The 14,770-nt window shown below is 38.4% G+C and overlaps 1 pseudogene; it reads left to right on the plus strand.

The window, feature by feature from the left end:
• The first annotated feature begins 227 nt into the window (after window positions 1–227).
• Window positions 228–14,770, plus strand: part of LOC103227378 (transcription factor IIIA-like) — a 48,051-nt pseudogene continuing 33,508 nt past the window's right edge.

The following is a 14,770-nucleotide window of genomic DNA, read 5'->3' on the forward strand; positions in this document are numbered from 1 at the left end:
CGTGCTGGCTGTACATGAAACTACCCATTTAGGCCAGGAGTCAATTGAAAAACTGTTAAGCCGGTACTTCTACGTCTCACACTTGCCAGATCTTGCTAAAACAGTAGTACAGTGATGCATTACCTATCGACAGCACAATGCAAAGCAAGGTCACTCTGTTCCTCCCGCCATACAAGCCTATGGAGCAGCTAGCTCCCTTTGAAGATCTTTAAGTGGACTTCACAGTGATGCCCAAATGCGGACGTAACAAGTATTTCCTGGTTCTAGTGTGTACTTACTCTGGGTGGGTAGAGGCTTATCCGACAAGAACTGAAAAAGCTCATGAAGTAATCCGTGTGCTTCTTCGGGAACTCATCCCTAGGTTTGGACTGCCCCTACGGATTGGCTCAGATAATGGGCCGGCATTTGTGGCTGACTTAGTACAGAGGACGGCAAAGGTATTGGGAATCACTTGGAAGCTACATGCCGCCTGCCGACCTCAGAGTTCCGGGAAGGTGGAGCCAATGAATCGGACTATCAAAAATAGTTTAGGGAAAGTATGTCAAGAGACAGAATTAAAATGGATACAGGCCCTTCCTATGATATTGTTTAAAATTAGGTACACCCCCTCTAAGAAAACGGGATACTCCCCTTATGAAATATTGTACCATAGGCCTCTTCCTATACTGCGAGGACTTCCGGGTACTCCCCGAGAGTTAGGTAAAATTAAATTGCAGCGACAGCTACAGGCCTTGGGGAAAATTACCCAGACAATCTCAACTTGGGTAAATGAGAGGTGCCCGGTCAGCTTATTCTCCCCAGTTCACCCTTTTTCTCCAGGTGACCTTGCGTAGATCGAGTACTGGAACGTAGCTCCTTTACGGCCATGGTGGAAAGGACTCCACACCGTAATCCTGACCACTCCCACAGCCGTAAAGGTGGAAGGAATCCCGGCCTAGATTTACCGCAGCCGCATAAAGCCCGCAGCCACTGAAACCTGGGAGACCAAACCAAGCCTGGACAATCCCTGTAAAGTGACCCTGAGGAGGATGACAAGCCCTGCTCCAGTCATACCCGAAAGCTGACTGGTCTACGCAGGGCGGAAGCATGAGGAAAATCATGGTGGGACTTATTTTCCGTATGACATGGACTTGTGTGGTAAAAGCTTCCACTGCCTCTTTTCATATGGAGGACTGCTTTCCATGTATACATCAGGTCACTGAGGTAGGACAACAAGTTAAAACAATCCTTTTGTTCTATAGTTATTACAAGTGCCTAGAAACTCCAAAAGGAACATGTTTATATAATAACACTCAGTACAAAGTATGTAATCCAGGGAGTGATCAGCCTGGTGTGTGTTATGACCCCTCTGAACCTCCCATGATCACGGTTTTTGAAATAAGACTAAGGACTGGTCCTTTTCTAGGTGACACAAGTAAAGTAATAGCTAGAACACAAGAAAGAAGGGTCCCCAAACATGTAACTCTAAAATTTAATGCTTGCGCCACTATTAATTTAATCAGCAAGGACTAGGATGTTGTTCTCTAGATTGGGAAAAAAGCAACATGGCAGAAAATAAGTATATCTGCTATGAATCATATTTATGTACAGATGTGTGTTAATACTGGTCTTGTGTCATCTCGGCTACTTAGAAAAAAAATAAAAAGGATCTTGTTTGGCTTCAAAAAAGAAAAAGTAGCCCCTCCTGCACAAGTGGAAGCTGTAACCCTTTAAAATTAATAATTACAAATCCCTCAGATCCAAAGTGAGAAAAAAGAGAATATGTATTTTTAGGCATTGATGGAAAAGGACTAGACCCTAAGGTAATACTTTAATAAAAGGAGAGATTTGATAGTGCTTTCCAGAGCCAGTATTTCAGACTTTCTATGATGAGCTAAATGTGCCAGTACCTGAAATGACAGGAAAAGCTAGAAATTCGTTTTTGCAGTTAGCGGAGCATGTAGCTCAGTCTCTAAAAGTCACTTCATGTTATGTTTGTGGAGGAACTGTAACAGAAGATCAATGGCCATGGGAAGCCCGAGAATTAGTTCCTACAGACCCAGTTCCTGACCCAAAAGAACCACCCTGCCAATTTCTGAGTTCTAAAAGCCTCAATCTTTGGACAATATTGCATAGCTAGGGAAGGAAAAAATTATGACTTAGTTGTCTTGGACAAAACTATATAATGGTACCACAAAAACAGTTACATGGTGGAGTTCCAATTACACAGAAAACAGTAAATTTCCACAATGGCAGTCTATTTGGGCCCATCCAGAATTCCACTGAGACTGGACCGCCCCCACCAGGTTATACTGCATACGTGGACAGAGAGCCAATGCTAAGCTACTTGATCAGTGGACAGGTACCTGTGTAATTGACACTGTTAAACCATCCTTCTTCCTACTGCCCATAAACACAGGCGAACTCCTAGGATTACCTGTCTCTGTTTCCTGTGAAAAACGAAACATAGCCATAGTTAACTGGAAAGATGATAAATGGCCCCCTGAAAAGATTTTGCAATACTCTGGGCCTGCCACTTGGGCACAAGATGGCTCGTGGGGATATCAGACCCCGATCTACATGTTCAACCGAATCATACGGTTGCATGCTGTTTTAGAAATTATTACTAATTAAACCTGTCAAGCCTTGACTATTCCTGCCTGGCAAGAGACTCAGATGAGGAATGCTATCTAACAAAATAGACTAGCCCTCGACTACTAGTTAGCAGCTGAAGGAGGAGTTTGTGGAAAATTTAACCTTACTAATTGCTGTCTACATATAGATAATCAAGAACAAGTAGTTGAAGACATAGTTAAAGATATAACAAAACTGGCACATGTACCTGTGCAAGTGTGGCACAGATTTTGTCCTGAGGTCGTGTTTGGAAATTGCTTCCCAGCAATAAGATGATTTAAAACCCTCGTAATAAAAGTTATAATAGTAATAGGAACCTGCTTACTTCTCCCTTGTTTGCTTCCTGTATTTCTTCCAATGATAAAAAGTTTCATCGCTACCTTAGTTCACCAGAATGCACAAGTATATTATATGAATCACTATCAATCTATTGCACAGGAAGACATAAGTAGTGAAAATAAAAGTGAGAACTTCCATTAATAAAATGAATGAGAATCTCAAAGGGTGGAAATGAGAGAATAGAGGAGACCCCTCCCATATTTTTCTATATTGTTTTATGCTCAGTACCTGATTTAAGAAAAAGACAGGGAAGCGAAACCAAAGGCAGGCAGCCCAGTGCCAGGCACCAGACCCAAAACCACGCCTGGGCCTGCCTGACCTTAACTTGATAGTTAAAATTCAACCCATGACTTAGCAACCGATGTTATCCATAGATTCCAGACATTGTATGGAAGGACTTTGTGAAACTTCTCGTTCTGTTCTGTCTCACTCTGATTACTGGTATATACAGCCCCTGTCACTCTGATTACTGGCATATACAGCCCCCTAGATTGCTCAATCAATCATGGCCCTGTCGTGTAAACTCTTTAGTGTTGTGAGCCCTTAAAAGGGACGGAAATTGTGCACCCAACAAGCTCTGATTTTGAGACGCTAGTCTGCCGATGCTTCCAGCTTATTAAAAGCTACTTCCTTCACTGTCTCAGTGTCTGTGGGATTTTGTCCACAGCCCTTCCTGCTATACCTTGTGTTAGTTCACCACTTCTAAGACTTCATTAATCACTAAAATGCAAGTAATCCTTCAATTTGCATCTTCAATAAAGACATTTCTCCTGAATTAGACCATACACAAATCTCACAAATTTGACTCATCCAGGTTGAGACTCTATTTGTCCATCACTCCTTCCTTTCTCCATCTCCACCTTCAAACCTGAACCCTCCTATAATCCCTGTATTTGGTCATATTGCCCACATCAATCTAGTTTTGTAAACCAAAAATTATACAATCACTCTTCCTCTGGCTTTATTTAAAAAAAAAAAAAATAGAAAAATCCCACTTGACAATTTATGTGCCAGGAGTTATTCAGGATTTGCACCTCAATTTCATTTTATCTTCCCAACAATCCTACACACAAAGACAGTTATTGTAGGCGGGAAGACTACTTAGCATAATAAACTGTGTATTACTAATGGACAAAATTAGGATTCAAGCCCATTTGTCCAATTTAAAAGCCTATGCTCTCTCTTTCACACAGGAGGTGAATAGAGTTCATTATTGTTTTTCTTAGCCCACCAGGAACTCAAGGAAGCAGGACCCACACCTCTTCCATTTATTCATTCTTCAAAAATTTATTGATCTTGTTCTATGCTTTAAAGAACCTAAGTTCTTTGTTCGAAGGAAACATAAATTTATGTGAGACAGACTCTCAAGTACCTTAGAGTTTACTTTTTCTGCAATTTAAACATTACCTTCAGGCAAAGCGATTTCCATGAATTGGAAGACATTAAACATTGCCTTAACATCCTTAACTTTAATAATAAGGATACCGATTATTATTGTTAATGCCAATTGAAATAATAAAAAATAAGTATGGCTAAGGATAGCTTCCAAGCAGCAGTACAAAATTTGTTCTGCTATGTTGGATTTGTTACCCAACCACATTTCTTTTTGGTGAACATATTCCATGCAAGGTTTCCAGCACTGTCACAGAGAACAAATTTGCTTACAAATGTGTAGACTGCTATGACAGAGACCATATATTATTGTCAGTGATAAAATCCGAGTTTCCACATTTTTTAATTTTCTTGCTGTGACTAAAATAAATAGGTTTTGTAGGTTCTTGAGAATTTTCACCATAAGAAATATAACTGTATTTAAATATTTGAATAGTGGTTTTGGAATGACTGATTTAATTTTTTTGAAAAATAAACAATTAAAAATTATATATAAATTCAAAAGAAAAAGGTAGTAGATCATCTAATATCTTATATGCACATAAATATGATTGATAGATTACCATCTCAGGCAACTCTATCACATGCACAAATGGAAGAATACATAGATAGAGACATATAGGTAGAAATTTTTAAATTAAAATTTGATTATACATGCCATTTTGACACAAAGCATGAATAAATAGTCTTTTTTTTTTTTCTTTTTGAGACAGGGTCCTGCTCTGCTACCCATGCTGGAGTGCAGTGGCATGATCACTGCTCACTGCAGCCTCAACCTCCTGGGCTCAAATTATCCTCCTACCTCAGCCTCCTGAGTGGCTGGGACAACAGGCACATACCACCATGCTCAAGCTAATTTTAAAAAATTGTTTGTAGAATCAAGGTCTCACTGTGTTTTCCAGGCTGGTCCCAAACTCCTGGACTCAAGCTATTCTCCCACCAAAGCCTCCCAAAATGCTGGGATTAGAGGCATGAGCTACTGTGCCTGGCCAATAAAGTCTTTTAGAAAGGAATATATGGCTGGATGCAGTTGTTCACGCTTGTAATCCTAACACTTTGGGAGGCCAAGGCAGGTGGATCACGAGATCAGGAGTTTGAGACCAGACTGGCCAATATAGTGAAACCCCGTCTCTACTAAAAATACCAAAGTTAGGCAGGCATCGTGGTGCATGCCTGTAGTCCCAGCTACTCAGGAGGCTGAGGCAGAAGAATAGCATGAACCTGGGATGCAGAGGTTGCTTTGAGCTGAGACTGTGCCGCTGCACTCCAGCCTGGGTGATGGAGCGAGACTCTGTCTCAAAAAAAAAAAAAAAAAAAAAAAAAGGGAATATATTTTGCATCTCTCGGCAACTTTTAATTTCCTAAATGTTTTCAAACAAAGGAGAAAAATCTGGTTCAGAGTCTAAAAATGTGTTTAACTTCTCAATTGGGTGAAGAAAGTGTGTTGTAATTGCTTATTTGACAGCTTTAGACATTGTTTATGAGGCATCCAATAAAATTAATTAAAGAAGAAAACATTAGCGTAGAGGTGGTCCTCAATAATTGAGAGGAAGAAAACCTTGCCCTCAGAAACAACCTGGAGAGCTGTTCCATTGTAGTAGCTGCCTTCATGTTCTTTCCATAATCACTTTGGCTTTTTGAGCCTTACTTAACCTTGCTGGTGGGTCTTTCTCATTTTGTCTCCTACTATGGTTACTGTTGGACACACGGTCATTATTCCTGGATTTATTTATTTTTATCTCTGTGCCACCTCACTTAATTTTCTCCTCCATTTGCAGCCATAACAATTACCTTTTTGTTAAGATTGTATGTTTATCCAGGGACTAATAGTTCCCATATGAAGGAATTGTGAATTTTCATACCTATATTACTTTCATAAACTGTATGTCCACATCACATCAACAAGAGGAAGTTGCTGAACACATATAGTTTTATACATTTGTATGGTGCTTTGCATTTTTTAGTTTATTTATTTACTAGTCTCACAAATCTTCAGAAGGAGATATGTTGTATTGCTCTTTTAAAAGAAGAAAGAATTGAAAGAGTAGCAGTTTTATGGTTTACCAGAAGGTATAAAATGGATTATAGCAGTTATAACTAAAGCCGGGAACCCAGTGTCCTGGTTCCTAAAGCAGGACATTCTCTACTACATCAAGACATACACCTTAATTGATATTGCCAGTGAAAAAGAAAATACAGTCATCACTTAGTATCCATCATTCCAGGACCCCTGTCACATACCAAAATCCAAGGATATTCAAATCCGTTATATGAAATGGTATAGTATTTGCATGTAACCCATGCATATATACTTTAAATCGTCTCTACATTATTCATATCTAATTCAATGTAAATGTTTTGTAAATAGTTATCATATTTTATTCTTTAGAAAATATTAACAAGAAAAAAAGTCTGTGCATGTTGAGTAGACACAATTATCCTTTTTTTTTTTCCTACTAGATTTTAGTAGAATCCATGAACATGGAACTCACAGATACCAAGATCTAACTGTAGTAAGAAATTCACAGAAAGTACAGCAGGAATATTGCCTATTGCATTTTAGTATATATGAGCTATTAATGTTATTACAAACTTATTCTAACTCCAACATACTATGGTTAATTTGATTCTGGAATCACATTTTACTTGATTTCTTTTAATTCATTGCAGTCATTTCCTTTGAGAAAAGCTCATTAGCTGAACCAAAAATAGAAGAATAAGTTGTTCGATGCAATTTAGAACGTCTGTAACTAGGTGCAATTTGTGTGTGTGTGTGTGTTTTAGTCTTAACGAAACCAAATATAATTATGCCTGCCAGAAAAAGAATTTGGGGTAGGCAAATTGGGTATCTTAAGTTTGATTCACTATATTTTTATGTAAAGTTATATTTTTCTTCCTGAGCTAAGATGTAAATTTTAGAGACTTAAAGGCTGAGCAGTTTAAGTATCAAATCATAATGGATCGGTGAGCTCCGAGTATCTGAGACAGGTCTTAGTTAATTTAGAAAGTTTATTTTGCGAAGGTTGGGGACGCGAACCCATGACACAGCTTCAGGAGGTCTTGATGACATGTACCGGAAGTGGTCAGAGCAGTTTGGTTTTATACATTTTAGGGAGACATGAGACATCAATCAACATATTGAAGATGAACGCTGGTTCAGTTTGAAAAGGTGGGACAACTCAAAGCAAAGGTGGGAAGACTCGTGCAGGGAGGGGCCTGCCAGGTCATAGGTAGATAAGAGACAAATGGTTGCATTATTTTGAGTTTCTGATTAGCCTGTCCAAAGGAGGCAGTCAGATATGCATTTATCTCAGTAAGCAGAGGGGTGACTTTGAATAGCATGGAAGGCAGGTTGGCCCTAAGCAGTTCCCAGCTTGCCTTTTCCCTTTAGCTTAATGATTTGGGAACCTCGAGATTTATTTTTCTTTCACAGGTCTTTAGTTCTAAATTCCAGTGATTACATGGTATTTGTCATTCCTGCATATAATAATAAGCCCAGAAAAAATTAATGTAGGAAAGTCATTCTAATGGAACCCCAATGTCCCCTTTCTTGGTTCCCTTCCTCAACTCTTTATGTCCTCCAGGGCCTCTGTATTCATGGTCTGGCTTCCCTTCAAAATCCATTAAGGCCGAGTTATTGTCCTCAAATGTGATGATGATTTATCTGAAAACAGAACTGGTTGATTGACATAATTCATTTTACTCTTGAGTTCTATTCATTGTGATTGCTGTGTTGAACCAGTATATGAAGGCAAAGTTGTTCCTCGTGGCTGCTCACCCTTTGGCACCTCCATACTTGTCTTGAAACACATTCAGCCAGCTGAAAGCTAGAGTTGGGTTTCACAGGCTCAAAAGGATTGTCTTGCATCATTATTTTGTTTCAGGTTTATAATCCTTGCACAGCTACAGACCATTCACTATAGCAGCTGAGGGACAAATCACCAAGTTTTACATATTTAATCTAGGGGACTAGAATGTCAAAGTGTGTGGCCTTGGCAACACCTGGCCTTTCCTTAATGGAATGAGAATGGCTTCCGCAGATCTAGCCCTGACTCAGCTGGGAAGCTTTTTCATTTTACTGAAGCTCAGAGGTTTGATTTAACTCGTCTTAAATGATCCTTAAATGACTCTAATTTCCAGCCAAAGTTAAGGCCTACTGGTATTGCATTGGTAATCATAAATGCTTAGCAGCTGGTTAGGAGACAGGATGCCAAGTGATACCTTAAGGTAGAACCCAGTTGCTTTACCTTTGCTATGATCTTGATTTCACAGCAAAGCAAACCTGTGGCAAGGTAAATCTCATAATCAGTGTATCTACAAATATTATCAAAATAATTGATGGCAGTTATTTGACTAAGGATTACTCCTTTGGTTTATGTTTGGTTTCAGCATAGAATATATATTCAGTCCATTTATATACCCACAATTTGGCTTGTTTTTCTATAAGTAAATTTAAATTGGTTTTAGTGGCTTTGGTCTCTAGAACTCTACTACATCAAATATTCTGTAATAGAAATACAAATATAATAATTTTAACGACTCCTGTCTTTGTTTTAAGGGTAGCTCTACTACCAACTAATGTGACTAGGGCACTTGGGGCATAATAATCATGATTTCTCAATGGTATCTGGCTTCTGTAGCTGACAGGCAATTGGGGAGATATGATTCCAATATCCACTGAGAGGTACTGGAATCATTGGCTGATGTCAGTAGTTTGGGGAGCATTTACAATTTTCAGCCTTCCTGGAGAATAAGAATCTTAGTGTGGAAATTATATACATACTGCATAGTAACAAAAACATACCTTCAACAAAGGCAATTAACAGAAAAAAGCAACTATACTTATATTGGAGTTCTATAAAATGAACTCACAAACAAAGCAAACAAATCTGAGGTTGTGAGGTTGTAAGAATATTGGAAAGTTAAGGAATGGAAAAGACACCAAAGAAAGGATAAGAAAGTAGTTGGAAAGTCAAAGTGTAATAAAATATCTCAGTTCCATTAGAGGTGTGTGTAAATGTGTGTGTGTTTATGTGTGTATGTTAAGCAAGCTTTCCCAGAGAAGGAAAATATTTTGTTAAATTTTTTAACTATCGAGTGAAATATAATAATATAAGTAGAGCAGAGCATATAAATTGTATTAGCCTCATTTAACACAAGGGGGTTGTAAAATATATAATTTGATAGTTAAGTACAATCAATCATAAAGTCACTATAACCTCAAGTGTCATTAGAACAAAGCTCTGTAATTTTTTCAAACTGAGATTATTTTTAGAGGGTATATTACTGCTAAATCTCTCCTCTTTCCATCTCCCTTCTGTAATTGTACAGTATCTCATGTTAAGTAGATGTGGGGTTTCCTCTTGGTGCCATAAAGGAATAATGCCTACTGTTTTCAGTCATACAAAAATGCCTTTAAAACAAAAATATCAACAGTTTTCTGATGATTTGTAATAGCTGTCTCTCCTTGAAATATATTTTAGGAAAGTCAGCAGGTAGGTATAAAGTTTTCATGGAGGAATTATAAAGTTTTTATATATTTCATAAATATATACGTATATTTCTGCATGATTCTTTCTTGGTGCCCTTCCTGCCTAGAAAGAAGAGCAAGTTCATTGATGAATAGTATGGGTTATACCAGGCTTTAATGCTGATGTCACTGAGCTTCTGGGGGGAATGGTGTGAAACTGGAGGAAAGCTGTGAAATAGTTACTATTATTCAGTAATGACAGTATCACACAAGTCACGACTATACAAAATACTAGCAGCTGTCACTGATGACTGGGTATTTGACTGTCCTCAGGGGATGAGTCTAGTGGGGGACTGCTTTTGTCAGCCCCGCTAGTATTTGAATCTCAAATGACAGGTAAACCAGTTTTCCAAGGCAGAGTTTTAGAATCAGATGAACTCTGCAATTTAGTACATGCTCGATGAGAAAAAGTGTACCTTGCTCTTAAAAACTGACATAGGTACAGATACCCATGTACATATATACATGTTTATAAATCCATTTACTTTTATTGTAATTTACAACTGGTCTTATTTATAAACTTAACTCAATTTAAATCATATTTCTTATGCCCCAAAGTCTTCTACTCCAAAGAAGAAATTGTCCTTAATTTACCTTCTATTTATTGTGGAAATGGATGTAAGTTTAGGATTTTCCCATATTGATCACAGAAATGTTCTTAGAAATGCTTTCTCTACAACGTAATATCAGATACTGTGAAAAAGGAAAGAGATACCATTAGCTGTTTTTCTCCTAGTGTGGATAGTTCCATGGTCTAATCAATGCTGAGATGAGAAAATTACTTTTTCTAGATCACAGCTGTGCATAGGCATCTGGCTTAGAATTAGAAGACCAGGTGTTATTTCTGGCACAGTCATGTAGTATTCTAGGCCCGTCATTTAGCTTTTCTGATTCTCACTACTCATTTTTAAAGTGAAGGTAATACTTTTGCCTCACAGAGGAATTTTGAGGATTCATTTTTTAAAAATCCTTTGTAAACTTGTAGTGAGTGGATTATGCAAATAACTGTTTGCTAATTTTTAGCATAATTTATGAAGGATATATGAAGTAGCAAGCATGTAGTGTTTCATACACTTTATTTTGGTTTGTTTTCAAAACAACAGGTTGTTTTGTTATCGATTGCCACCTAAAAAACTACCCCCAGATTAGTGGCTTAAATCTTTTTGCACAATTTTGTGCATCATGAATTTGGAAAGTCTCTGCTGAAGGGTGTGTCTCACATCCACTTGTGTTGTCAGTTAAGGCAGCTGGGACCAAAGGCTCCAGCTTCCATATGCTTCTGGACTCACATGTGTGGTGTCCCAGGGCCCCTTGGGGGTTCTCTCTCTCTCTCTCTACCTGGCTTCATATCCTTTACAGCTTCTCTATGTGGCTTCTCACAGCTTGGTGATCTCAGAGTAGTCACTCTTCTTATGTGGTTTCAAAAGAGGGGAGCAGTCGAGCTCAGTTAAGGGTTTTGTACCCAGAATTTGTTGCATCATCTCCACTGGAGTCTTTTTATTCGTCAAAAACAGTCCTAAGGACTATGTGGGTTTAAGGGTCTGGAAATATCTCTTCACCTGAAAATTCCACTTACTTCTGTTATATTGAAGATTGATAGTTGTATAATCACTTTCAGATGCTGAAATTTTTCTTGTCTGATACTGAAAGATAGAATATTTACCCTTTATTTTGGCCAAGTCACGAAGGCAGCTACCTCCTCTGCATGAAAGCAGTCATGCTTTTCATAAGTTTGAAGTGCGGAAATACATTTGTGGTATATGTGGTATATCAATGGGACTTATATCACCACTATTCCTTGGAATAGTTGATTAACTAGACCACCACTTTCCAAGTCAGAAAACAGAAGACTTGTTTTTCTAAAATTGCCATGAGTTTAGAGCCATAATAGCATGACCTCTATATGAAGCTTAGTTACCGTGGAAAAATCCTACTGTGGCCATTCTTCAATACTGTGAACTCGACGTTGAGGGACAGTTTGCTTTCTGTGTTTGTTTTTAACCTCATTATTTTCCATCTATTCTGGAGTAATCTCAATATCACTTTTCATCATCTATCCTTTGTATCATCTCTTGGCATCTGTTTCTCTTGGCATCTGTTTCTCTGACTTTCTCCTCTCGTTCTCTGCTTGCTCCCTTTCTAAAAAGATTTGGCCAGGCACGGTGACCCACAACTGTAATCCCAGTACTTTGAGAGGCTGAGGGGAGAGGATTCCTTGAGGCCAGGAGTTCAAGAACAGTCTGGGCAAGATAATGAGACACCACCTCTACAAAAAATAACAAATAAAAAAATTAGCGGGTGTGCTAATTAGTATATGGTGTGCACATATACTCCTAGCTACTTGGGAGGCTAAGGTAGGAGGATGGCTCGAGCCTAGGAGTTCAAGGCTGCAGTAGAATATAATCTCACCACTGTACTCTAGGATGGATAACAGAGAGAGACCCTGTTAAATAAATACATAATATTGTTTAAAGGATTTGGTTGTTCATCACAGTGAAGTACACCCCAGACAGAGTCACACCATTTATAAGCATCAGGATCTTAAACTGTATCATGAGCCCTCTTCTCACTTCTGTCTATAATACGGGCTGGACATAAGTGAAATTGGGCCTTCAGACTTTATCTATTTTTCCCTATTTTTTTTTTTTCATATTTGTTTACCCTCTTGAGACATGAGTAAGCAAGTATTTCTCTACTATAAAAAATTTCATCAATCGTAGGTGATACTCAGCCTCATTGTGGAGGAGACAGTGAGGTGTGGTGAACACAGCAAGTGCAAGGACATAAGCCCTATGGAAGAGGCACAGGCATCACTGAGCTCCAGGTGACAGAGGTCATGTGAAAATGCAGAGCTGCTATATTAGTATCACATCTCATTGTGATAGGAATTCTCCTGATTTATACAAGTTGATGACTATTTAAAAATTAAAAACACAACAAAATATTATATAGGCCAGTGGAACATATCTGTGAACCAGATTTTCCCCATGGACCACTAGTTTGTAAATCTGTTCATGACTCTAGACTCTTATCTTCCTCTTGAGCTCGAGATTCATACCCAACTGCTTCTAAATTTTCATCAAATATCTAAAACTGATCATGCTTAATATATCTAAATCAGAGCTTTTACTATTTTCCTTAATTTTTCCTATCTCAGGAAATGGTTATCAACTTAATAATCACTTAATTATAACTTTTTTCTATTTACCCATAACTCAATGCACCAACAACTTATGTCACTTCTAATACTCAAAAGATAGCTATAATGCATCTATGTTTCCCTGTCTTCACTACTACTAATCTTTACTGTAATTTTAAACTCCTGGATTAATACAGTAACCTTTAGATTGATCTCTGTGCTTTGATTCTTTCTCCTTTTCGATCTACACTCTGTCAGCAGTGGAAAAATATTTAACAATAGTAAGAAAAACAACAACATTTTTTCCTCCATATATCTTTCAGTGACGTCCGTTGCTGTTGAAATAAATGCCATAATTTTCTCTACGGCCCACTTCTTAAAAATAGACTATTCCCATCATTCACTATTCTTGCCACATAATCCTTCCTTCTGTTATTGAAGAAGTCAAGCTGTTGTACCTCTCAGGATCATGGTGTTCGCTTCTCTACTGGTGATTGGCTCCTTCTCTATTTCATGTCTCAACTCAAATGTTTCTTCAGAGAGACAGTTCCTGACCATCCTATCTAATGCAACCCCCTCCACTCCATTTCTCTCTGTAATATCACCCTATTTATTTCATGATTTTATTAATGAATATTAATATAAACTCTATGAAGGCAGTAAACTCTATGAAGGCAGTTACCTCATCTTTCTGTCTTGTTTGCTATAGTAGCAATAGTATCTAGCCTGGCGCGTGGTACTTTCGGAACAAATATTTGCAAGAATAAATGGTTTGAATATCTATGGAAACATACTTAGCATGAGGACATCACAATTTTTCAATGAGTTTGAAATTATTAACATGTTCTATGTCATCTGGACCTACCTACATGCATCATGTTGGTCAGCACCAGCCTTCTGCACTCTTTTGAACCAGTCATGTAACTCCCTCACTCAGTCATAGATGCTGTTTCTTCTGCCCATAGTGACCTCCCAACTCTTGCTCCTTTTAGCTAACTCTTCCTCATTCTGTTATCCCATCAAATCTCAACTGAAAGTTATTTTGTCAGTGAAGTTTTCCCTGCCTGACTCCCATCCCACCTCCTGAGTCTTGCATAGGTTCCCTCCAAACTGTGGTTTTATGTATTTTAAATTTGTATCCCTATCTAATTTGTATCCCTATCTAATTTATAATTAACCTATCTTATTGATAGAAGCATTTGTTTACCATCCTTAAGGACCAAGTCTGCCAAATTTACTGCAACCTTATCAGCTTCTTACAAACTTCCTAGAGCAGAACTGAGACTAAATAAGTGTATTAGTCAGGGTTCTCTAAAGGGACAGAACTAATAGGATAGATCAATATATGAAGGGGAGTTTGTTAGGAGAATTGACTCACACAATCACAAGGTGAAGTACCACAATAGGCTGTCTGGACACTGAGGAGCCAGGAAGCCAGTCTCACTCTCAAAATCTGAAAAGTAGGGTAACTGACAGTACGGTCTTCAGTCTGTGACCTAAGGCCCGAGAGCCCCTGGCAGATCACTGGTGTAAGTCCAAGGTCCAAAAGTTGAAGAACTTGGAGTCTGATATTTGATGGCAGGAAGCATCTAACATGGGAGAAAGATGGAGGCCAGAAGACTCAGCCAGTCTAATCCTTCCATATTCTTCTGCCTGCTTTTAATGCAGCCGCACTAGCAGCTGATTAGATTGTGCCCACCCAGATTGAGGGTGAGCCTGCCTTTCCCAGTCCACTGACCCCTCAAATGTTACCTCCT

The sequence above is a fragment of the Chlorocebus sabaeus genome, chromosome 21, assembly GCF_047675955.1.
Source record: "Chlorocebus sabaeus isolate Y175 chromosome 21, mChlSab1.0.hap1, whole genome shotgun sequence".
In the NCBI taxonomy this organism is placed as follows: Eukaryota; Metazoa; Chordata; class Mammalia; order Primates; family Cercopithecidae; genus Chlorocebus; species Chlorocebus sabaeus.